The sequence below is a fragment of the Podarcis muralis genome, chromosome Z, assembly GCF_964188315.1.
Source record: "Podarcis muralis chromosome Z, rPodMur119.hap1.1, whole genome shotgun sequence".
NCBI lineage: Eukaryota > Metazoa > Chordata > Lepidosauria > Squamata > Lacertidae > Podarcis > Podarcis muralis.
Window position 1 is genome coordinate 22,356,725 of NC_135673.1, and position 25,895 is coordinate 22,382,619.

The 25,895-nt window shown below is 42.8% G+C and overlaps 1 protein-coding gene across 3 annotated transcripts in view; it reads left to right on the forward strand.

The window, feature by feature from the left end:
• NEXMIF (neurite extension and migration factor) overlaps window positions 1-25,895 on the forward strand; it is a 208,571-nt gene that overhangs the window by 99,440 nt on the left and 83,236 nt on the right. For all 3 annotated transcript variants that reach the window (XM_028715304.2, XM_028715307.2, XM_028715306.2), the window contains exon 2: window positions 12,903-13,011. The gene's annotated coding sequence lies outside the window, so the exon portion shown is untranslated. The remainder of the gene's footprint in view (window positions 1-12,902; window positions 13,012-25,895) is intronic.

Here is a 25,895-nt window from a genome sequence, read left to right on the forward strand (position 1 = left end):
CTGCTTTGTTTCTTTGTTGAACTTTATGAGTTACTTCTGTTGAAATTTGATACAATGAATAGCATACCTTATTTATCTAAGAACACAGCCGGATACGTCTCGTGTGTTTATTGAGCCTGAATCAACCTAGCACCTTTGTGATATCCTGCTATTTCTGTTATTGATACTACACTTGGATGGGATTGCATTCTGAATATTTTTTTTGTAAGCTGCTTTGAAAACCCTTTGTGGGTGTGAGTTTGGATATGTAGGTATTGCAAATAGCTTGGGATACAAACTTTGCTACTGATTTAGTTACACAATTGTGTATCCTGTATGAATTCTGTATGAATTCTGTCTAATAAACTTTTTAAAAATCAATTTTACCCAATATACACATTTTTGCAAAGCAGTTCTCCCTTATATTGCACTTTGGTATGTTATTCTCACCAGTATATGAATTTAGTGTGCACTTTTACTCTAGTAATACATTTTTTGTGCATTCCACTTGGCAGGAGAACTGCATTGCAAAATTCAGATCAGGATGACTTTCGAAGGACAGTTCTGTGTTCACATATTGTTCACATATACATGGTTCACATATTGTTTTGGAAAGTGTGAGAACTGTAGTTTAGCCTTTAAATGTGAACTAAATTGAATTTCTGCCTCATCCCTGGGAAGAGCAATAGCTTGGCAGTAGGGCATCTGCCTTGCATGCAGAAGGTCCCTTGTTTTGGGCATGTCCAGGCAGAGATGGGAGAGATACATGCCTGGAACTTGGAGAACCACTGCCAGCCAATGTAGGCAGTCTAGATGGACCAATAGTCTGATTTGGTGTAAAGTTGGGTTTTTTTTTTCTGTTTCTGTGTTTTATCTCACACTCTACTGAGAGAGAGAGAGAGAGAGAGAGAGAGAGAGAGAGAGAGAGAGAGATTATCTACATGGGGGGGGGGGGAGGTTATGATTATATGTCTCTTTGGATCTGTCCTAAGGCCTCGTTCCATCTGCTCTCTGTCATATTAGTGCTGCTCACAGCCTTGAATTACTGCAGCATTCTGGGTTGTATGGCCTCTAGAAGAATCACTCTTTCCCTCACTGCCAGGAAGTGCCATGGGAGAAAGGGACTTTTGTCCAGCTGTAGATGTGATGGAGTAAAGAACTTTTTTGAGGGGTTCAAAACATTCATGGACCACCCAGGAGTGGAATCCAAGGTGATCTGCAGAGTCCTGTTTCCCCAGTATTTTGTCTGTTTATAGATGGGGCCTCAGAATGGACCTTAGACCCACTTGGGTCCCTAAGATCTCTGAGGCAGAGTCCCACTGCCCTAAAGCCATGTAGGCCTTGTCTGACTCAGAATTACTGTTGGAAATATCTGGGGTTTGGGATCACCACCACCATCATTATTTGTACTCCACTCATTTGTCTGGGTTGCCCCAGCCACTCAAAGTAGTTTCCAACAAATATAAAACCTTTCTTCTCCTTGTGATCAGGAATGATCAGATTTGTTTCTCTTCATCTCTATACAGAGGGCAGGCCCATTATTATTGTTATTATATATTCATTTATACCCCATGTAAAAATGATACACAGAAAATAGCATTGTGAGGGAGAACCTTGTTTCTTTAGGGCCAGCTATTTGTGTACAATGAGCTGTTGTTTCCCCATCCTGGAAGTGTTCAGACATGCAACCCCTCACCTTCACCTCAGGGGCAGAGGAAAGGGGGTGCGGTAGGGGCTGGCCACCCCGGGTGCCACCACAGAAGGGGGTAACAAAATGCTGGGTGGTGCTCACCACAGGGCCTGTAGCACGCCCGAGCCACACGTCACTCCTGGGAGAGACACGGTGGCTTGGGTATGCGCAGGCTCCGCGCTGCCCAAACGGTCTGCCCGCTGCCTCCCCCCAGCTGTAGGGCGGCTGAGTGGGAGGAAGCAGGCAGACTCCGGAGGCCGCATGGTGCACCCCGCCCCTGGGTGCACCGTCCCAGGCAGCGGAGCGGCTTCCTCTGTTGCTGCTGCCCCATACACTCCGGGAAAAGCATTGCTACCTGTTTCTACTTATTTGTACTTATCAGTCAGCCCTCAGGCTTTTGTCAACTAGGTGCGATACTTTTAAGTCTTGTAACATTCAAAGGAAGCGCTTGCTTAGGCTTGCAGGTTCTGTAGTCCAGGTCCAGCTTCCGGTACGGTAATCCCAAGATTGCTACCGCAATGGTAGCATTTGTGATGCTGCCTGTTTAGAGGTGGTTGTTATAACGTGACCTGGGGGAACCTCGTGGTTCCCCTGGCAACTGCTTGCACTTCCACAGGAAAGCTGCCTGACAGTTGGAAAACTCGCTGTGGACTATTTTTACTCCTCAAAGCACTAGGAAGAAAAACGACAGTTCAGGGCTGACCTGAGGATTTGAGTCTGGTTCCTTTAGTTCAGACAGATCTATGAAATGATGCAGTAAGACAGCAGACTTTTCAAATCCCTCCTGCCCCGCCCCCTTTAGCTGTAGGGGTGTGTCTGATTAATATTTGCCCTTACAAAAGCAAGTATGGAAGCTGGGGGAATAAACCCTGCTAACAGTGTGCCCCCAAATATGTGTCACTTGTGTAGCTATTTACTACTGCAGGCAAAACAAATAGCATCACAAGCGTTTGAATAGGGGCACTCCAAAAATGAGCATCAGATGCCTGCAAAAATGCTCTAAATGAGGAGGGAGTGTCCTGTTGTGCAGCCTGCCTTTCTCAGTCTTGCAAGTGCCTGGCACTGCTGCTTCTGCCTCCCTCTTCTTCTCCAAAGACCCAGTGACCTGTTATAGCAGCACACACTGTATCATCATAGGAATTTGTATCCCATCCTTCCTCCTAGTGAAGCCCAGGGTGGCAAACAGATATACAATTTGGAAAAAAAAAAATCAAAGCAAAGGACATTCTAAATCAAATTTAACATTCTAAAAAAAAAGGGAAAAAAAAGCTTCGGGGTACTTTCATTTTCCTACTCATTGAAATACTGCCCCTCAATGTGACCAAACTTAGATTCACAAAATGTTTAGGGATATGCATCCCCCTGCATTCCCCTGGGAAAAAATCACTGCTAAAAACAACTGTAATTATAAAACCTCAGAAAGCAGCTACTGTTAAAAACATTCTAAAAACAATTGACAATTAAAAACATTCCTCCATCCAATTATTTCAGGGTGCCCTAAACAATATTCTTCAGTCACCAAATGTTTTGGGTAAAGAGGGATGTTTTCAATTTCCTCTTTAAAGTTAATCATGGTAGATGCAGGTGCATGTCACTAGGGAGGGCATTCCACAGCCAGGGAACCAGTGCTGAAAACAATCCTAGTATCATAGATAAGCACCATAGATACAGGCCCTGGGGAGGCATGTTCCCACAGTGGCACAGAAACACTTTCTGAAGCACTCACTGCCACTTCTGCCCCTGTTGCTTCCCTGGCCCCCAGCTAAGTTTGAGTTAGGGAAGAGGGAAGTGGCATCGGTAGGCAGCAATGGCTGCCCTGATGACTCCCAAGAAGAGAGGAGAGGAGGCTGAGGGAATACTCCACAAGGCAGGGTGTTCGAAAAAAGTGTGAGAGGCTGTCTGCTCTGCAGGCAAGGGGTGACTTAACTGGGCTCCTGAGCCCCACAGGAGTGCCACAGAAAGAATGTAGCTGATCAAGGGAGCCGCGGACCCAAAAAGGTTGGAAACCTCTGCACTAAGATTTCAGACTCAAATCACAGCATTCCCATAAAGCTCACACTGTCACCTTGAGCCTTTTGCAGCCTCTCAGTATAACCTACATTACAGGATTGTTGTGAGGAAAAAATGTGTGAAGGGATCATGTACAGATCTCCAACAGATAAATGAAGTGAAATAAATTTTAAAATAGATACCGTAATTAAAATAGGCCTAAATATATCTCTTAAATTTGTTGTTGTTTAGTCGTTTAGTCGTGTCCGACTCTTCGTGACCCCATGGACCAGAGCACGCCAGGCACTTCTGTCTTCCACTGCCTCCCGCAGTTTGGTCAGACTCATGCTGGTAGCTTCGAGAACACTGTCCAACCATCTCGTCCTCTGTCATCCCCTTCTCCTTGTGCCCTCCATCTTTCCCAACATCAGGGTCTTTTCCAGAGAGTCTTCTCTTTTCATGAGGTGGCCAAAGTATTGGAGCCTCAGCTTCACGATCTGTCCTTCCAGTGAGCACTCAGGGCTGATTTCCTTAAGAATGGATAGGTTTGGTCTTCTTGCAGTCCATGGGACTCTCAAGAGTCTCCTCCAGCACCATAATTCAAAAGCATCAATTGTTCGGCGATCAGCCTTCATTATGGTCCAGCTCTCACTTCCATACATTACTACTGGGGAAACCATAGCTTTTATTATACGGACCTTTATTGGCAAGGTGATGTCTATACTTTTTAAGATGCTGTTTAGGTTTGTCATTGCTTTTCTCCCAAGAAGCAGGCGTCTTTTAATTTTGTGGCTGCTGTCACCATCTGCAGTGATCATGGAGTCCAAGAAAGTAAAATCTCTCACTGCCTCCATTTCTTCCCCTTCTATTTGCCAGGAGGTGATGGGACCAGTGGCCACGATCTTCATTTTTTTGATGTTGAGCTTCAGACCATATTTTGCGCTCTCCTCTTTCACCCTCAGTAAAAGGTTCTTTAATTCCTCCTCACTTTCTGCCATCAAGGTTGTGTCATCTGCATATCTGAGGTTGTTGATATTTCTTCCGGCAATCTTAATTCCGGCTAGGGATTCATCCAGCCCAGCCTTTCGCATGATGAATTCTGCATATAAGTTACATAAGCAGGGAGACAATATACAGCCTTGTCATACTCCTTTCCCAATTTTGAACTTTTAAATAGATACAGTTTTTAAAAAACACATTATTATCTTACAATATATACAGTAGTTCAAAACAAGCCTTTCATTGTGACTTGCATTGCATGCCCATCAACATACAAAGGAAAGTTGCCTCCAATGCCCAATTCAGGCATAGGCAAACTCGGGACTACAATTCCAATCATCCCTGACCACTGGTCCTGTTAGCTAGGGATCATGGGAGTTGTAGGCCAAAAACATCAGGAGGGCTGAGTTTGCCTATGCCTGGCCCAATTGGTTAATTTTACAGAAACTCAGAGAAGGCAGCCAAATCTGCAATCCTAGGCACACTCACCTGTGAGTTATGCATCCCTATAGCCACTTTCCCAGGCCCATTAGCCACAAATGGCTGCATGCAACACTATTTCCTATGCTCGTTAAAGCCACATGAGGAACTTGGGCAAATTGCAAAGGTGCTTCTTCCAACCTTGTTGCATGGGGCATGCTCCATATGCTTCTCGTTAACAACTAATCACATCCTCCTGCTAAGCTCTTGGTCTTAGAACTATTTCTTTCATAATTCATTCATTCATTTTATAGCTCTTTTTCTCCAGTCCCACTTCAGATGGTGGTTTTTTGGAAGGCAAGTGCTAGACATAGTTCACTGATTTGGACCCCATGGCAGAATATGGTTTAGAGCTCTCTCATAATTCTAGAACTTGTGCTCATCCAGTGAAACTGACTGGGGGTCAGACAAAAGGAAGTAGTTCTTCACATATGGCATAGCTACAACTATTAACTTTGCTAACCAGAAGATTTCATGATAGCCCCCAACATAGAGACGCTATGCCTCTGAATGCCGCCTGTTGAGAAACGTGAGTGGGAAAGGACTGTTGTGCTTATGTCCAGCTAGGGTCCTTTCCAGAATCATCTGGCTGGCCACTATGAGAATAGTACACTAGACTAGAAGAGCATTGGTTCTGATCCAGCAGAGCTTGTTTTGTAAGAGGGAAGCCACCTGCAAGAGGGGAAGTGGGAACATGTGAGATATGGTTTTGAGAAGCTTTGGGTAGCTTACTGCTCTCCAAATGTTTTGAACTACAGCTCCCTATTGTACCAAGTCTGCATATCAAACTTCTGTTCAGTCAGAAGCTTAGCCTTACTGGGAAGATCACAAGAAAACAATTTGCAGACCTTAGCATCTGCATTTGCCTTATCAGGGTCTCCAGGCCAACCCTGACCAGTGTGCTAATTGGTAATGCATTCCTCAATTCGAAAGTCAAGTGGGCGTCACCAGCTGGGAGTTTTAAAAAGTTAGCAGCACCTTCTGATTAGCTACCAGTTACATGGTACAGCTAACACCACAGCTGTGCCCGCTTTTGCCGCATTTTTCTTACTTTCTTTCCTGATCATCTCCTTGAGCAACATCTTTCTGAGGGGCCAAGGTATGCCGGTAAGAAGTTATGCTGTTTAAGTTTCTTATTTTATTCATATTTGGTAACCGGCTCATGCTATACTGCTAAATTATTTAATCTAATTATTTAATTATTATATTTAGAATCTAATTATTATTTATAAATGTATGTTCTACAAGTTGGTGTGGTTATTTGGTAGTTTTTGTCTAAAATGTTTGAAGGGCACCAGGTTGGCAGCTGTTGCTTTGGAAGATTGTCTGAGTTGTCTTGAGTCAGTGTTGATAGACTTTTCTGAACTGGAACTTTGCTTAAGCCTTAGGAGAAAATGAGCCTAATTTCTATTCCGACAGATAATAATTGCTTTTGCTGCCTTGCAGTCTGGGAGCAGTTAGTGTGTACTGTTTCTCCCCATTTCTTCATTGGTATGCATTGAGCCTTGCTATCGTTACCTGCTCCTGGTTCATAAGACCTCTATTCTTGAACATACTGAATTTTGCTGGGCTGTGTCCGCAAAACACGTTTTCCTTTTTGCAACTTGGTAGCATTGCAAGTTATGAAGTAGAAGGTGCGCGGCATTTCTTGTGTATGTAAGTCAGTGAGAAACAGTCTTGAAACTGGATGCTGGGAATAGAGACCTTGATGTCGGGTAATCTCAGGAGCGCAATTTGTTAGATTTAATGCAGCAACCATGAAGAAGCAACTGAACCTCTGCCATTATGATCAGGGTTTACTCTTCCTAGCTCCAGCTGCAGCTTTTATTGTGTCCTTTCTGAGAAAACAACTTCAAATTGCAGGGCTTTGTAGCTTCGCTAAAAGCACTGTCCCCATTTACCCTCTGCAGCTCCAGTTTCTAAAACAAGCAGGTTCTTATGGAGTTAACATTGCTTTTAGAAATAAAATAAAAATAAAGCAAGCGCTTGTTGCATAATACTATCCGTTGTTTCCTTGCCACCCCCCAACTCACATTTTTCATACCTTCTAAAATGTACCGTAATTGGTGGCACCTTTTCTTCCAGATTTCAAAATAGTTAATGCAAACTTTCCGTGGGAGTGTGTGTGTTACCTTGAGAAGCCTGCCACCATCAGTCCTGGGGAAGAAGCATTGCGTTTGAATTTAAAATGGGGGTTTAAAATTGTTGTTTAGGCTGCATTCTCTCGAGGTCATGTGTAATGGCTGTATGTTGGCACTGGGTAAATGGTCACCATTTCACTCTTTCTGTTACCCTTTTGTGTCTCTTTCTCCCCTTTACCTGATACTGTATAGGCAGTTTGGCTTGGAAGAGAGCTTTTTTTAAGAGAACAAAAACACACACTCTTTCTTCTCTTTACTTTATACCTGGCCATGCTCAGTTGTTTTCCTTCCTTCCTTTTTTTCACCCCCCCCCCCTTGAATTGTTGGACTTTGGAAGAGAGTTTTAAAAGGGAAATGGGAAATGAGATCAATGTGAGAATAATGTCCACTGCAAGGCAATTCCATATATTGTGCATCCAGATATTGTCCTTTACACTAGCTTGTGGAAAATGTGACCTCTGTTTCTCCAAAGCAATTATCAATAAGTTTGGAAGTGTATGGGGTTTTCTGTGTTTTCATTTTAAACAATGACTCTGTTCTAAATCAATAGGCAAGGGCCGTAGCAGCCTCCTGTCTTCCTATAAATTTGTGCGCACAATTTCTCTGCCTTAAAAATGAGTTCCAAATAGCTGTTGTCTCACTGAGCTTTGGAAGTTTGTATTAATCAGCTAGTTCGCATTTCGTTGCTTCATTAACCTACTTGTTTTAAATGTTTCTAAATTTCATAGAAGGCATGCTGTTAATGAAGGAATTCACCTTGTGTGTGAATTATTCCTCCTGAAAAATCACATTTTAGGTTAGCAGCTAAACACTGACTTTAAAAAAGAGAGGATACTCATGTGGTATGTGTGTTAACCCAGAAAGGCATTTTAAATAAGTAGTTTGGAAATTACAAATATTAAAGCTTTTACTGTATTGCATTGTGTTGTTTAGTCACTTAGTCGTGCCCAACTCTTCGTGACCCCATGGACCAGACCATGCCAGGCACTTCTGTCCTCCACTGTCTCCCGCAGTTTGGTCAAACTCATGATGGTAGCTTCGAGAACACCATCCAACCATCTCGTCCTCTGTCATCCCCTTCTCCTTGTGCCCTCCATCTTTCCCAACATCAGGGTCTTTTCCAGGGAGTCTTCTCTTCTCATGAGGTGGCCAAAGTATTGGAGCCTCAGCTTCATGATCTGTCCTTCCAGTGAGCACTCAGGGCTGATTTCCTTAAGAATGGATAGGTTTGATCTTCTTGCAGTCCATGGGACTCTCAAGAGTCTCCTCCAGCACCATAATTCAAAAGCATCAATTCTTCGGCGATCAGCCTTCTTTATGGTCTAGCTCTCACTTCCATACATCACTACTGGGAAAACCATAGCTTTTACTATACGGACCTTTGTTGGCAAGGTGATGTCTCTACTTCTCAAGATGCTGTCTAGGTTTGTCATTGCTTTTCTCCCAAGAAGCAGGCGTCTTTTAATTTTGTGGCTGCTGTCACCATCTGCAGTGATCATGGAGTCCAAGAAAGTAAAATCTCTCACAGCCTCCATTTCTTCCCCTTCTCTTTGCCAGGAGGTGATGGGACCAGTGGCCATGATCTTTGTTTTTTTTATGTTGAGCTTCAGACCATATTCACCATCAAAAAAACGAAGATCATGGCCACTGGTCCCATCACCTCCTGGCAAATAGAAGGGGAAGAAATAGTGGCAGTGAGAGATTTTACTTTCTTGGGCTCCATGATCACTGCAGATGGTGACAGCAGCCACGAAATTAAAAGACGGCTGCTTCTTGGGAGAAAAGCAATGGTCCTCAAGAAAGGTTGGAAACAGAGGATAAAGATATTCTGCTGTTTCCTCTATACAATTTATAGCCTATACAATTTATAGCCTATGCAATTAAATTAAATTCTACTCAGTGAAGACCCAATGAAAATAATGAATCAACTTCATTGTGTCTACTCTAAGTAGGACTAACATTGAATGCCAGTCAAGTCATCAAAGCATCTGCACTAATAAAGTAATTATAATGAACAAATTGATTTTTGGGTGGGTGGGGTTTGGGGAGCAGCAGAGATATAATGACTTGCCAAATGAGAGGTTTGGAGAGGTTTAGTGCTGCTGATGGAAGAGATTATACAAGGTGTTTGTGACATCCTTGATGTGCTAAGCTGGAAGTAGATATTTTTGGTCCATAATGAAATTTATAGAGGTTCCCCCCCCCCCCCGCAATTGTGCATTATGTTATTACCATGCCCTATCCCCAGTGTTGCTGCTAGACAAATAACTGTTACTTTAGCACTTCTGTGCCAGCTGTTGAAATTTCTGTGTGTTGACTTTTTTTTTTTAAGAATGTTTTAAGGCAGAAGCAAATTAGTAGGCAGTAGCTTTTAATGTATTTTAATAGAGTGTTTGTCTGCAGAGAGGAAAGACTGAAAACCTCTCTCTCCTACCCCAATCCTTTTGAGAAAGAAGCTGGAATAAAAATCCTGCAGGGTCTCCCTCTCTCCCTCTCTCCCTCTCACACATGCATGCAGTGCCTGCTGCAAGGCATTGATGCTGCACTGAAAGGCTTTCAAAAGGTATGTGCACTGATTTGTCAGAAAAGATGATAGCTCATCATTAGGCAGTTTGGTCACATATGTTATGTCGGGCAGCAGTTTGATCAGTTGAAGCCCATGTTGTAACACAAGACAAAATACACTGGTAAAGCTTGCTTTCTTAGTGTGGAGCAGTGAAAAGACTCCCTGAAATCTAATGCAAACATCTATTAATGCCAATGATATCCTCATGCAGTGACATGTAGCCTGCTTGAGTAGAAGCAGCCTGCTTTCCACACCCTTCTGCACCCTCCTTCTCTCACTGGAAGACATAGTGGGACAGGAGGAAGTTCCCCAAAGAAGAATTTATCCACCCAGCCCTGCATTCAGTTAGCAGTTATTTTGCCTCTGAGTGCTGCATTACAGCTGCGCCTGCTCTCCGAGGCATTGGGAAATATGCACAGTGGAAATGACTTGTAAATAGAGCAGCACAGAGGGTTAATGGGAGTACACAGCATAGGAGTGCAAAAGGTGTTCATAAAGCCGTGTCTGTCTGTGTTTGTGCGCAGAAATCCTCTCCGGGATTGTTAATTAGGGCACCTGGTGTAGTTCCTCTTTTTTGGAGGGTGGGAGCCAGCTTTATCAATCAACACAGAAAGTTACTCTGCAGGTTTCCTCATTTTTATTAAGATGCTTGTATAAATAATTAGGCACTTTTGGTTTATTGCTCTCTTTCTCTCTCGCTCTGTCTCCCTCCTTTAAACCTGTTTTTTATTTTCATACACAGTAAAAATTGGCAAATGCATTTTACTTTGAGGAGGTAGCACCCCCCCTTCTAACAATAAACAAGCACTTGCTGCTTTATAATTCACAATTGCCATTTATGTTTCTTCTGTTTCTCCCACCAATAAGTCCGATGGGCTAAATAATTGGGATTTCAAGAGCTGCCTTTTCATATTTTGGTGTCCACAATGGGAGAATCAGGAATGCAGGCCCCCCTCTTTACAGGAACAAAACATCCCCAAATCTTTCTCTCTCACACACCCCTTTTAAATATAGCAGCCCTAGGTAAGGTGCTAGGTTTCTTTTTTCTTCCTTTCCATTTTTAAGCTAAGAGGGCTGCATTTAAACTGGAGCTCAGCTTTGTATCCCACTATCTGAATAGATCTCTCAAACATTACATCTGCACTTGAACTACTCCTCCGTAAAACAAAAGTGATGCCTTGAACTCCCCAGGTTATTGAGGAAATAAAATACATTCAGAACTAAGAAGTGTTTTCATGGGCTGCAGAGAGGGTTGCATGTATTTCTTGTGGCCATTCTCACACCGCACACAGAATTTAGTGTCTGGTTCGTTAAATGGCGCTGCGAGAAATTCAGCTTTGCAAATTCTGATTTATTTCCAAAGATAGCAGCTGTCCAAAGCTGCTGGAAGAACTGGGAAGTCTGAATCTCCCTCCTCGAGTGCCCTGTGTGGCGAGGCATTATACCTGCCTGCAAGTTGGAACATCTCCCTGGATAGTGGAAGGGTTTCCAGGTATTGGAGTGACTACGTCCATCCAGGTCAGCCACTGGCTCTCCTTAACAGGAAGGTCTACAAGGGCCTCCTGCTCAGACTGGAACTTTGCCTAGGCAATGGTGGCCTTTCTGAGTAGCCTTCTATCTGTTCTCTGCCTTACCTGCCTTAGCACTGACCCCTGAGACCCTTACTTGCTTCTTGCTGCCATTTAAAGACACCAGAAGAGCTCTGTTGAGTCAGACTAAACCCTATCTAGTTAATTCCCACAGTGGTCAACCAAAGGCATGGGAATCCCCCAGCAAGGACCTGAGTACAGTGGTACTCCCCCTTTCATAGTCTCATAGAATTGTAGAGTTGGAAGGGACTCCAAAGGGTCATCTAGTCCAACCCCTGCAATGATGGCTGATTATGGTGGAATCTAGACACATAAAAAAGCTATGAAAATGAATTTGTCATAAGCTCACCATCAACATCTAGTGTCACATTTGTATAATGCACTTAAAACATCATATGCAGTCCTCTGCTTTCTCTCTTCATGCTAATGGGAACTGCAAAGTGAGCATGTGTTTAATTTGTGTATGATAGAATTCAGAATTTTGGGAGAGTATGAAATGTAGGATATGTAGATTCCTGAGAGCAGATCTTGTGTATATGACAGAATTGTGTCTTTAACCCACAGTGTCTGTACATGCCAGCTTCCCATGCTCTGACATCAGGCTTCAGTTCACAACCTTAAGTGCATTGTTTATTTATAAAAGTATTTCTATGCCACCTTATCCTGCTGTTGTAAGGCTGCCATGCTGTAGTTCACGTGTCTGCCAATAGGTGGCCACAGCAACTCCAGGGTGATGACAGAGCAGGCAGGTAAACAAGTAAGCAGCACAGGTGGCAGGTCACAACACCAACAATGTGGAGTGTTAAAAAAGGCACCATATCTTGATTTCACAACCTGGATCAGTCTACTGTCACAGTATGTCAGTCAGTAAATCACGCATAGTTCAAAGTTGGAATTTACTCCTCAGCAGCAAAAACACAATCAGACTTGGCTGGGCATCAGGTCTAATGAGAACAGCAGCTCATTCCCTCTGGGTCTGACTCCATTAAATGGAGTGGGTCTGACTCCAAAACTGAAAGTCCCCACCTCCCCTTAGCTAAGTCCCCTCCTTTCCAGGGCTTGTTCCAAGCAATTGGAGACTGTGCCTGCGTGCATGTCTTTCCAGTCCATGGCACCTATTCTACATGAAGAGAGGGAGAACCCAACACAGGGCTGCCATTTTCAGTGGCATACCATCATGCCCATTTCTGCCCAAAGAAGGCTCACTACTGAGGTTTTTATGTTTGATTCTCTTTGTCTGCTTTCTAACCTAAACAAATCAACACACCAAGTGAGTGTTTTAGTAGTTAGAATGAGAAGATCACAGATTCTGTTATCATGGAGCTGGGGCTTTGGCTCTTTGCTTGAAGCAGTCACTAATTGCAAACTGCTTTTGTTCCACTGTGGTGATCTCTCTCATGTTGCTTCACCCACCCAAGCCTTTGCATTATTTGTTCTTAATCCATTCCTTCTCTTGATGTTGTTTGCAGATCTCCTGTGTTCCTAGCACTGTTCCTAGGAGTGTTAGAGACCAGCTGGGGAGAAGGGAATGCTTCTAAACAAGCCTATGGGTATTTCTTACTGAGGACTGCTTCCATGGTAAGTCGGCAAAGATGTTGCATACATTTCACATTTGCATAGTATCTTCCTGTTGAATTTGCCGCTGTCACAGCTCTTGGAGTACAAACTCTGCTCTGGGAATGCCAGCTTTGCAGAGCCTGATATTAATTTGCACCTCCAGCTCCCCCTGCTGCCCTTCTTACTTATTAAAAAGGTAAAGGACCCCTGACAATTAAGTCCAGTTGCTGACGACTCTGGGGTTGCGGCGCTCATCTTGCTTTACTGGCTAAGGGAGCCAACGTTTGTCCTCAGACAGTTTTTCCGGGTCATGTGGCCAGCATGACTAAGCTACTTCTGGTGAAACCGGAGCAGTGCACGGAAACGCTGTTTACCTTCCCGGCAGAGTGGTACCTATGTATCTACTTGCACTTTGTGCTTTCAAACTGCTAGATTGGCAGGAGCTGGGACCGAGCAATGAGAGCTCACTCCTTCATGGGGATTCGAACTGCCTACCTTCTGATTACCAAGCCCAAGAGGCTCGGTGGTTTAGACCACAGCGCCACCCGCATCACTCTTACTTATTAGCAGCCCCCAATAATCCCACCACCCCTTCATCCCTTGGGGGCAGTGCCACCCAGTTTGGGAACCACTGGACTATCCTATCTTACAAGGGTTTTTGTGAGGATAAAAGGAGTGGTGAACAAAGCTGTGGTCACACTGCCCTAAGCCCTTTGGAAGAAAGGAGGAAATAGAAATGCAGTATATACTCTTTTAACTCTTGACACCCTCAGGCAGTTAATATTTGCTAATGAAGAGAGGATGTGAATTGAAATATCTATGAGATGCTCAGTGGGACTCTAGGAATGAAGAGATAATTTGGTCAAGAGAGATGCATGTTGATTTCACTTCTTGTAATTTCATTCAGCTCTTTTCTGATCTTCAGCTGCTGCATTCATCTTTGCTTTGCCAGTCTTTTTACTGTGACGACCTTTTGCTGTTACAATGTGAGGTATTCCTGCCTCTCCCTAATGAAAAGGAAAACCTTTTTGCCACATCTCTCTCCTGACCTTGGCGTACTTGGGAGCCAGTGCACTCAAATAGGAGAGCAGGGAATAATAATTGCACTCTTTGCGCTGTCTCTCTCGAGCATTGATACCTGCAGCTCCTGTGCCTTGACAGTTAAATCTGAAGATTACAATTGTTTTGGGAGAATCACAAACACTGCAAGCAGTGTTTTATGATTCAGTTAAAAATGTGTATTTCTGGAATAGGTCTCCAGTAGATCTAAGGAAATTAGATCTGTGACTGGTTGTCTGGGTCTTTTCCTATCTGTGTCAAGCTGACAGTTATTCTGGCATTGGGTCAAACTACACATTACATGTGAACACTGCATGGGAGCCATTGTGGTGGGAGTGCTGGGTTAGAGTACTGGGAGATTGGGGTTCAAATCCCCACTTAGCCATGAGCTCATTGGGTGTCTTTGGGCTGGTCACCACCTCTCAATCTAAACTACCTCACAGGGTTCTTGTGAGGATAACATGGAGAGGAGAAACATGTACTCCAAGGTGTACTCCTTGGAGGAAAGGGTGGGATAGAAGTGCAATAGAAAGCAAACGACGAAGCACCTGTGACTGTTGCTTGACATACCTTTTCATCTTCAAAAAGCGACTATTTTGGCCCTAGAAGCATTGTAGCTCAGAGCATCTGTTTCACATGCAGAAAATCCCAGGTTCCATCCCCATCATATCCAGGTAGAGATGGAAATGCTCCTGTCCTGAAACCCTGGAGAGCCACTGCCAGTCATTGCAGGTGATACTCAGCTAGATGGACCAGAGTCTGACTTAATATAAGGCACCTTGCTGTGTTCTTATGTAGATAGAGGTGACTTTAGATGGTAGAAATGTGGCCAGTTACCCATTTCCCACCCAGTGTTCTCAGTCCTGTCCTCTTGAAGTGGCTTTTCAAGCATGCAAGAAGACCACCCATAGGTAGTTTGGCTCATAAAACCGTTTCTAAAACTTCACTTATGAGAGCAAGTTTAAGAGGACAGCACTAATCTGTCCCCCTGTTCTGGGGTGACCCTCTGCTGAAGTTTGGGCTAAAGGAAATGGGGGGGGGGTAGAGATGATGTGCAAGGGAACTTAGGGCTTGCTCAGAGAAGGGCACTTAATCATTTAACTGTTGCTGTATTTGCCTCAGTTCCCCAGACCAGTTACTCAATATTATATTTTTTGTTTTGAGTTGTGTGTGCACACCACAGAAGCTGAATAAAATGGTTAAGCTCACCTCGGGAAACAGGTGTGTAGCAGTTATCTTTACTAGGCCAACACTAACATATACTCTTTATACTTACACTATTTACAGATGTTGCAAGTAGTCATCTCTGAGCTTATACAAATTCCTGTCTGGGCTTGGCTCCACATGCCAAGTCCTGAGTTCAGTGGCTTGCAAGATCCTGCAACTCTTCACAAAATCTCCAAAGTGTTCCACAATTGCGATTCATCTCCACACTGTTGCAAACTCTGCATCAAGGTTTTCCTCTGAAGACCTTAGTTTCCTCCAGAGAGGAGAGAACTGGGGTTTCCAGAGAAACACTCCATAAAGTGCCTTTAATGGATAACACATGGGACACGTCACACAACACTGAAATTTTGGTTGTTGACTTTCCCAGTTCTACTTGATTGAAATTTCTGGGTAAGTCATGAGATTGAGATGCTGGGGGCAAAGCTGGATTTGCCAAAATGAAAAGATGTTTGTGCAGAAAGCTTCTGGAGAACTTGGAATCCCTTTTATGATAGCCAATTGACTTGGGAGTTAAACAAGGATAGCTGATGTCTGAAATGTGTGCTTCTGAAGATCCCAGGTGATTCTAGAAAGGAACCATGAAGCTTGCTGAATGTTCTCAAGGGAAAATATAAAGTTTACTTGTCCTGTCACTTGTGGAGTGTGACGCAACTGTTGTTTTTTGTTTTGTTTTGCTCAGAATATGCATATTGAGAAGTGGTGTGTTATTCTCTGTTTAAGCCTAACTTGTTTTTCTTCAGTAGCCTGGTAACCATAGGCAAACTTGAATTGCATGGAGGTGAGTGAATATGTTGGTGTAGGAAGGATGAAGCACTGCATCCACCCAGGGCAGGGCACTTTCCCATCTCCTGGATGTGAGAACTTGGGATGTGCAACACCACTGCCTTTTTAGGGTTTGGAATGATCGTGGAAAGGTCTGCCCTTTGTCAGGAAGAACGACATCACATCATTGCTGTGCCAGCTAAAGCTAGTAAACTGCACCCATTGCCACCAGCATACCTGCTCTTTTTGAGGGGGGAACATGGTGTTTCAGTCACACCCAGTTGTTTCCCATTGTGGTTCATTTGTATGTCCACCATACTTCCATATGGAAGTGTCCACCCACCACAGAGCACCATTTGGGTGCCTTCCAGATCTGATGTTCATAGAGAAAAATACAGTGGGAACTGTCCTAGAACAATGGGTTTTCAAGCTACACTATTTATGGGTTATACCATGCCCAGTTCTCTGGCTTCTTAAACTGTTTATAGAATCTCAGTTTATCCTCCTGATTTTCATTAATTTTAAAACTTTGATTAAAGCAGTTGTTGGTGGGGGAGGAAGTATCTGTTACAAAGGCCAATAGCAATTACATCACAGGAATGTATTTAGATTTTACTTTCTTTCTCGGGGGGGGGGGGGGGGACTCCCAGAGGAATGACCATGTTAAGCTGTGAAGATACTGGCGGAGGAAGTGTGCTAAAAAGCAATTAGTCGAAAATTTAGCAAAGTAGATTGAAAACCAAGTCTCCCTTCCCTCAGAATTGGCAGACTCTTGGCCGAGGCAATCCATGTATTCTATTCTGGGCAGGAATTATGAGGGATACAAAGGAAAGGGTGGGGAGAATTCTACAGAGAGAGATGGGTTTGGTTCTCCAGGAATATATATTTGGGCCAGGTGTGGACTTAGGTAGAACCGCCTAACAGGTATGACACACCAAAACAGATGGGATTTCTCAATTCCTTACTGTGGCCAAAAAAATAAGATTTATAAAGGAAGTGTGTGCATGTGGGATGCTGTCTTTGACCATATTATTTTTTATGTTTTGTGTCCCCCATCCCCCCTCCCTGATTTGTTAAAAAGCTAAGTAAAATGGGCAGATTGGCCTGCCTGGGGAATAAAACAGAACAGCTGGTGCAGTTCTAAGGAGAACAGGGTGGAATAAATGGAAGGTTGCATGAAGCACCCCCTCTTTTCTTTTGTAGAGGGAGCCAAATATGAAGAAAGAGAAACCAATCTTGCTCTGACAGTGAAGCAGAATGTTGATTTTGCTCAGCCCCTCCCCCCTTGCCCTACCCCCACTTCTGGCATGCCTGTGCCACTCTTGTCAGATGCCCAAAAGTTTCCTCTTTCTTTAAATGGCTTTGCCCTTTATGTATATATTTCACTTAATTTATGAATAATTTCCAAAATGATTTAACAAGAAAAACACCACCAACAAAAAGCAGATTTAAAAACAAGTTTAAATCCAGACTGGGATAGATGATAGATAGATAGATGATAGATAGATAGATAGATAGATAGATAGATAGATAGCTACAGACAGACAGACAGACAGACAGACAGACAGACATGTATATATGCACTTGGAAAGGCTTGTTGAAAAACTAAGACCCCCAGCAGGCACCAACGAAATAATGGAGATGGCACCTGTCTGATATGCAGTGGGAAGAAGTTCTAGAGGACAGATGCCACCGAACTAAAGGCCTGTCATACAGAACAGCCTCGCTCTTGATATGGTATCTACAATATCAAAAGCTTGGGGATAGCTGGGGCATAGAAGTGGCCGTTCCCATACTGACCAGGTCATCTAAGGAGGCTTTGTAAAAAAATCCACTCCCACATCCTAGAATGGTAAGAATTGGGGACTACCAGTATCACTATGCCTCAAAAGACTCTCTTGTCAATAGTTTAGAAATCCCTTTTCCAGAACCTATGTGGGGAGGGTGGAGCAAGGATTATTGTCTCCTTCTGTCCTATCTGCAGTTATTAGTGTTAAGGCATCCTTTCTCTCAGAGAAACATGCATTATGTGAATTGCGGATTTTAATGTAAAGGTGTTGGGTAACTCTAAATATAAATTAAAGGAATGCCAAATGTAAGACTAAACAAAAGGGTAGAGACACAGGAAAAAAGAGAGTAAATGAGGTGGAAATTGCAGGCAAATAGACAATGAGAGAAAGTCTATGTAGCAAATTATTCTCATTTGCACAAAGAAATGCATCTTCATATTTTACAGAAATCTTTTAAGTTCTCTCAAAATACCTGTTCTAAATATATCTTAAAAGCAGAACTGAATTGATTATTTTACAACAAAGAAGAAAACTAACGAAGATTGCAACCAACAACCAAACAAAACTATGTTGACTGACAGTCCTAATCTACCTTATTAGATGTTGCAATTAACACTCTACATGTCATGATTTCATCATGGCAGAGGGAAATAAATGTAGGATCGTTCTAGCTATGGCCCAACAGCACAATATTGCTCCTTCCTCTTTTTGCCATAATGTTACAGATATGGGATAACAGAATTTGGTGGCACCAGGGCACCCACAATGGAACCCCAGTCAGCAACCTGGCTGCTGCATTATGAACCAGTTGAAGTTTTATAGTCATCTTTAAGGAGAACCTTAATAGCTGGGGAACTCTGAAAGTATTTGGTACATGTTTATTAATTTTTTGGAAATTTTATTATATATATATTTGGGAATTTAAGAATAGCAGGGACCCACAACAAAATGATCTTTGCTTCTTCCAGTACACTGGCATTAGTTTGCCTGTCTTCCCAAGTGATATGTAAAAATTTTTGGAGACACCATTGATGGAATCTTTTAAGGAGTTAGAGATGGTGTTTATAAATGGTCCATGTTTCACAAGCATACAGTAAGGTTAGTAGTACAATAGCTTTGTAAACAAGCATTTTGGTTTCCCTGCGAATGTCCCGGTCCTCAAACACTTCAATGGGGAGAAAGTTGCACTCTCAGAGCTCAGGCAATGCTGGATTTCAGCAGTAACGTCGGCCCTTGTGGAAAGATAGCTACCCAGGTAGGAGAAGTGATCAGCACTTTCCAACATTACACCATTGAGTTGGATTTGTGTCACTGCAGAGCAATTGTTTTATGCTTGTTGGTGCAGCACTTTGGTTTTTTGGATGTTGAGTGATAGACCAAGCTTTTTGTAAGCTTCTGTGAAGCTATTTAGGATGGTTTGGAGGTCATCCTCTGAGTGTGCACACACTACGTTGTCATCAGCATACTGAAGCTCTATGACAGAAGTTAAGGTAACCTTACTCTTTTCTTTCAGCCTGTTCAGATTAAGGAGCTTTCCATCTGTTCGATATATGATTTCTACTGGGTGGGGGGAATTTCCATTCGACAAAGTGTAGAATCATAATAAATAGAGAAAATAATAAATAGAGTTGGGGCAATAATACAACCCTGTTTAACATCTGATCCCACTGTGAATGGTTCACATTGAAGCTGGGGGGGGGGGGGGCTAGCCAGGATTTTTGCCCTAGGTGAAGCCTCCAGAGGGGTACTATTGAGGCTTCTAGTCTCTGTGTGTGTATGCAAATGTGCATGGGGAGGGAGTCTGTTACCCGGGTGAAATAAAGCCTAATTTCAGCCCTGGTTGGAGACCTTTGGAGGAGGCATTTAAAAAAAAAAAGTTTTTTATGAACTGCCCTGGTAGGGCAGTAATTGCTTCTTGATAATTTGTCACGCCCTCCATAATGGAACCTGGGGCAGCCTGCCCCCCTTCTTACACCCCTGGTTCTGCCTTCACAGCAGTGCATGGTGTTCTTCCTACTTCCTTTCTGTTTCCCAAGAACCCTTCTTCCAAGCAATTCCTCCCCCTCTGTCTGCTTGCTCCCCTTATGCAGATGCCTGTTTTTCAAAAGGGCACATTTTTCCTGTGTGACATCTTGCTTCCTGTAACCTCCCTCTCACCAGCAGAGTACTTCTTGCCACTATTATGGTTTCCATTGATGTATTAATGACCTTTGGTCATTCTTACCAACTTCTATACCTGGCCTGGCACCTTCTCTCCCATACTCCAAATATTAAATTCTACCGTTCATTAATTTCCTGATTCGAGCACCCCCTAACTCTGTTATCCCAGAGCTGTAATAAAGGATTCCCAGAGGAATCTGGTTGGCCATTGTGAGAACAGGATACTGGACTAGATGGGGGGACGGGACGCATAAGGTTATCCAGCCCTGTGATATAAAATCCAATTTAGTATTAGAGACAGAAGAAATGGTGGTGATTGATGATAGAAAGACAATTGCTCTTGATTTCTGCAGTACTCTTGTATAATTTTTATTTTTTTATTTTGTGTTTATCACAAAATCAAGAAATTGATGGGGATGGAAAAAGAATATTTATACTAAAAATGAAGGTGGAGAATGGGGGATGAAAGAAACAGAAATGTAGACATTAAAAAGGCCTTTTGGTTTGAAAGCATAGTGCCCCAAGACCCATGCAGGGTACATTTTGTGAGTTCAGCTGGAGCAATGTCACTCTTGTTAGATTTGCATAATCTGGGGGGGGGGAGGGATTCGGCCACTGCAATAACATTCCAAATCCAATAGTTTCTTCTGTTCTGTAGGTCTCTGTGTTCTTCCTTCACATTTGCCCCTTCTCCAGACATAAAACCAGGCATAGTTCAACCCTTTCGTTTTTACATCTTCTCCTCCCCTCTCCATTAAGGAGTATGGCACCACCTGCTTAATTTTGGGTTACAAAGAATCTAAGCGCTTTTCAAATTATTCACACACACAAGCTGCCTGCTAACTCCTTTTTAAACTTGAATTAAATCAGGTTTGATGGGAAAATTTAACTCTGTATATACTAACCACCTGAGAAAATTATTTCAGGCTCTGTCACAATAATTGCAAAAGGTGCAGCCTGTTTTTTTAAAACAAGAGCACAGCAACAACAACATTTATTATATATTTGATTGCATTTATATGCCACCTTTTTCCCCAAGGAGCTCATGGTAGTATACATTGTTATTTCCCCTTCTCATTTAATCCCCACAACAACCTTGGGTGACTGGCAGGACATACCCTCTGTCTCAAACAGCAAAAGTTCCCTTTGGCACTTAGCACAGAGTTTCTTTTGGTGGGGAAGGGCTGTAGCTCAGTGGTAGAACACTTGCTTCATGTGCAGAAAGCTTCAGGTTTAATTACCAACATCTCCTGGTAAGGATAGGGTTGGCTCCTGCCAGAAATCCTGAAGAACTGCTCCTGTTGGTGTCAACACTGTTGAGCAAGATGGATGAATTATCCGACTCAGGAGCACAGAAAGCTGTCTTATACTATCTAGCTGTTCATGCAGCTCGTGCATTCATAACGGTCACCAAAGACTTCTAGGGTCAAAGCCAGTGGTCTGTGTGAAATGATCTAAAGGGTTAGTTGGGCTGATTTGTATTAGAGAACTTTCAAACCATTTATGGATTCATGCAATTACCCAATGTTTTATTCCAGTAGTCCATGGCCATACATCATTCCTCACTCCACAGCCTCACATGCCATGCTGTGTTCAGTGGTGTGGTGTTGAATTTTAATAGTGCTGGCAGTTTTGAACAGAGGAAGTAGAAGACCACTGCCCTGTTACACTCTTAGTAGCTAAGAATAAAGCTATTATTTTGAGAATCTAGATCCCCAGTGCCCTAATGCATGTAGGCTGCCTGGTGAAATGTGTATGATTGCTAATGATTGTGCAGGTTTTCATGAAGGCATGTCTAATTAGGGTGTGAAGGCTGCTAAAAAGTTGTAGTATGACTTGGCAATTGAAAAAAAAAAGGTTAAATTAATTTAGTTTTGCTTGGTAAGTAAAATGTATGTGAAATTGCATATACCATACTTTTCTGTGTATAAGACTGGGTGTTTTTTTTTACTGAAAAAGAAGGTTTAAAAACCTGGGGTATCTTATACACAGGTAGTGACTATGGGTGATGGGTGATTGGTTGCAGCCATGAGCTGCAGACTGTCATTGGCGATTTGTAGTGTGATTGGTGACTGCAGCAAGAATTTCTTTGCATTGGCTGTGGGAAATGGGTGTGTCAAGGGCTGCTGAGGATTGGCTGCCGCTGCGGCAATTGTGCTTGCTGTAGACTTCCACTGTTGGCGATTGGGTAGACGCTTGTAGCAGATGCGAGCAATCGTTAACAAGCGGGACGAGCAATTGCAACCATCAGGTTAGTGATCTGCTGCATCCCCCCCCCCAAAAAAGCTCAATAACTCTGGGCAATGATCCCCCCAAAAGCTCAACAACTCCTATCCTTTGGGCCATTTTCTGAAATTGGAGTCCCGCCAAGTAGGCGTCTTACACAAAGGAGCGTGTTATACACGGAAAAGTACAGTAAATTGTTAAAAACTATTGCCAAGTACTTGCAGTTTTTTTATTATCATCATCATCATTATTAAGCATTACCTGACATTTTCAGAAATTAAAATTGTTTGATTTTCCAAAAGCAGTTTATGTGCTTCTTCATCAAATATAGACTTACCAAGCTAAATGTTGTCCAATCACAAAATAGCGCATGATAGCAGATTTGAATTCCTCACACCCCAAAAACCTATTTTTAAGACCCATCACTGAAAAAAATTGCAGAAATTAAGTTACACCCCCTAAAATGACATGCCCTAATACCTAATAAGTACAAAATAGCACCATTGACAAAGGATTCTGAATATTGCCTAGTCATTATGGATGATGAAGGATGTGTCTTGATGCACTGGATGGTGCCTGACTCATAGCCTCAGCATCAGTTTCACACACTGACCAGGAAATGTGGATAGTCCCCAAGGGGAAAATAGGTTCATTTGCTGGTCGGTGTGCACATTACCCATTTGATATTGCTTACTTATATGCATTCTCCATCATTTGGAGGATCTGCGTGTTTGCTTCAGTGAGCAAAATCTTCTGTTCATGTGCGCCCATTTTCCAAGCCTTCATCACTGTTCATCGAGATTTTTTTCCATTGGAAAAAAATGGGAAAAGGTTGATGCATATAGTGTATATACAATTTGGGCTTTCCCTAACTGCAAGCCCCTCCCACCCTTCACACCAGTAGTAAACTGGATTAATCAGTACCCACTAGAAAAGAGATACTGAACTGTATGGGTTCTTTGTGTGGCGTTCCATTGTTTGGTCAACCCACCTGCACTTGTTTTGGTCTGTCCTTTGCAGCAGCAGGTGTCTGCACCAGGTGCTTGCAGGTCTGGAATGTACTCATTTAACAGCACCAAGCTTTCTCTGTGTGTATGTCTTTTAGAAAGCAATGCTTTGTGTTTTTAAGCCCCTTTTATACATCTGACAAGCAAGTCCCCTTTAAGTCAGTTAAATCAGTTAGTAAAATCAACTCTGAATATGTGTCAGATAACAACAAAAAAGCAACAGTTGTGCAAATTAATCCATTGTAGCTCTGCAACTGTGTGCTCTTATATTCTGTAGAGTTGGAACGAAGAAGCGCTTTGCTGTCATTATTAAATAACACACCCAATAAAGAGAAACAGTGTTAGCATAGTGACATTTGCCGAGTTGACTTTGAGATAGAATGCAGTGGAAATTGCAGATGCCTTTTATGTTCTCGTTAAGGCATTCAGAGGCAGAAACTCCTTTAACACATGATCACCAAAGCGAGTTTATCTTGCTTAATGAAGTTACACTAAGGCTTATAATTTGTTCCTGAATTTCACAGATTGTTATATATATCCAGAACTTCAAATACTAAGGTTTCCAGGATCTTGACCAAAAACTGCCACAGTTTTACTGGAACTTGCTCTCTAGCAGAGGTAGCCAATGTGGACTCCAACTCCCATCAGCCCCAGTCAGCATGGGCAATGGCCAAAGATGGTGGGAATTGGAGGGCGCCATTTTAGTTACCTCTGCTGTGCTTTCTTTCATTCCTTGCAAGTATAATAGCCTTGTTTCAACATTCTGGCCCACCCATCCTCTGCAGATCTTTAGATCCATGGTTGTCAGACTAGGATGCTGGTGACATCCCTTTCCAGTTTTCCCTGTTTGAAAGCTGCTGCCCATCTTCTCCAGTTTAAGTCTGAGGGAAGCCCAATCAATAGATCCAATTATTAGGAGATTCTTGGGCATGAGCCAGAAGTTCACTCTTCAACACCATGAACCTCAACTAACTTGTGCAATAGCCTGAGTTTAGGCCCAGACACTAGATTCAGATCATGGCAAGTCACACCATGACCAAACCAGCAGGTAAAGAATACATATTTATTTAAAGGTTTGAAATAGGCTGTTTGGACCAAAAAACAGGAGGAAAAGATATTTGATATTAAGTTTTGTATTTTTCTCTATAAACCCAAATATTTTTTTAAAGAACAAAAATAGCAGCTACAGAAAGATCTTGTTGCTCAATAGAATAAAAGAGTTACATAAAAGATTGCAAGCTCTAGACATCTTGATGGGGAAGAGCAGGTACAATAAAACAATCTATTTTAACTAACCCTAATACTTCACCATCATTCTCTCCCCACTGCCCCATGAGAAATGGCTGCAGAGTCCAAGTACAGCTGTAAGTATCGGGCAAGGGAAACAGAATGCTAGTTAGGATTTAGCCGGGGACCTTGACTGATTGATGCAAATGGGTTTTATACAGCTGGACATCTTTGTCCAAGTCAGCCAATCCTGAGACTCCTTAGCTGTAACTTCCCATGACCCAGAGCAGGAAATGATAAAAAGGGAGGTATGCGTCTCTCTCTATGGCACAGCTGGATGATTGCTCTAATTGCTGAAGTCTTAGAATGGCTTTGAAGGGTTGCCAACCAGATAAGCAGGTGCTGTAAATCTGCCTGCTATCTGAGAATGAGCGACCAGGAATGAGTGTCCGGAGCGTCACCATTCTCATAAATCCATCCCTCTCAGCTGAATCCAAGTTTGGTTACTCCCCACAACCCTAGGGGTTAACCCTTTGTTGGAGGCAAAGGTGTTGCAGGAGTTGTGTAGGCTCCCTGCATATTTGAGAAATGCAGAAGATCAGAGCTTTAGATCTTGTAAGGATCTTATGCATGTAGAAAGGGTGCCCTGCTTCAGGAACAATTCCTCCAATTCTTGGAGGGTGATGGAGATGGTAATGGAAGATGGGGGGGGGGGGAGCTGTTGTGCTTGAGTCCACTTTCCCACATTACGTTAGGGATTAAAAGGCCAGGATAGGGCTTTTGCAACCTGAGCTTTCATGCTGCTGAATTCCTGGTTATTTAAATAAGAGTTCTCCCAGAACATGCATTACATCATTTTTCCCCTTTCTCTCTCTCATACACACCCACACACACACCCACACACACCACACCACACCTTTCTTCCATCATGAAACTCAAGGGCCAAGTAAGTGGAATTCTCAGGTGGTCTCTTCCCCCTGCCCCACCAGGCACTGCTGCATCATGTGATTTTTCATTCCATAGTCCTGTCATTTGGATGCAAGCATTAGCTGAACCTTAATTGTCGTCTGATTCACAGTCTCTTTCTCTCTCTGCCCCCCTCCTCAGTTATCCTTTATCCCTGACTCGTACCCACATTGCATGCATATTATACATGCCTACCAGGCTGCTCAAATACAAAACTGCACTGTGTGCGCAAATAAATGTACAGACAGAGATCAGATTGTAATAGCTAAACTAAATCAAATAATTGTTTTCTTTCCCCCGAAGGTGAAAGCAAACAAACATAGATTCCTGAGAATCCTGCTATTACAACTCATTTTATTTATCCCTCCCAATTTAGTAATTTTGCATACTCTAGATTTTCTTCTCATCCCTCTTCTAATTTTGTGGTCCTCTTGCTGTCTAGCTAGCTTCCTTTCTCTGTCTCCTTTCTCCTCCTTATATC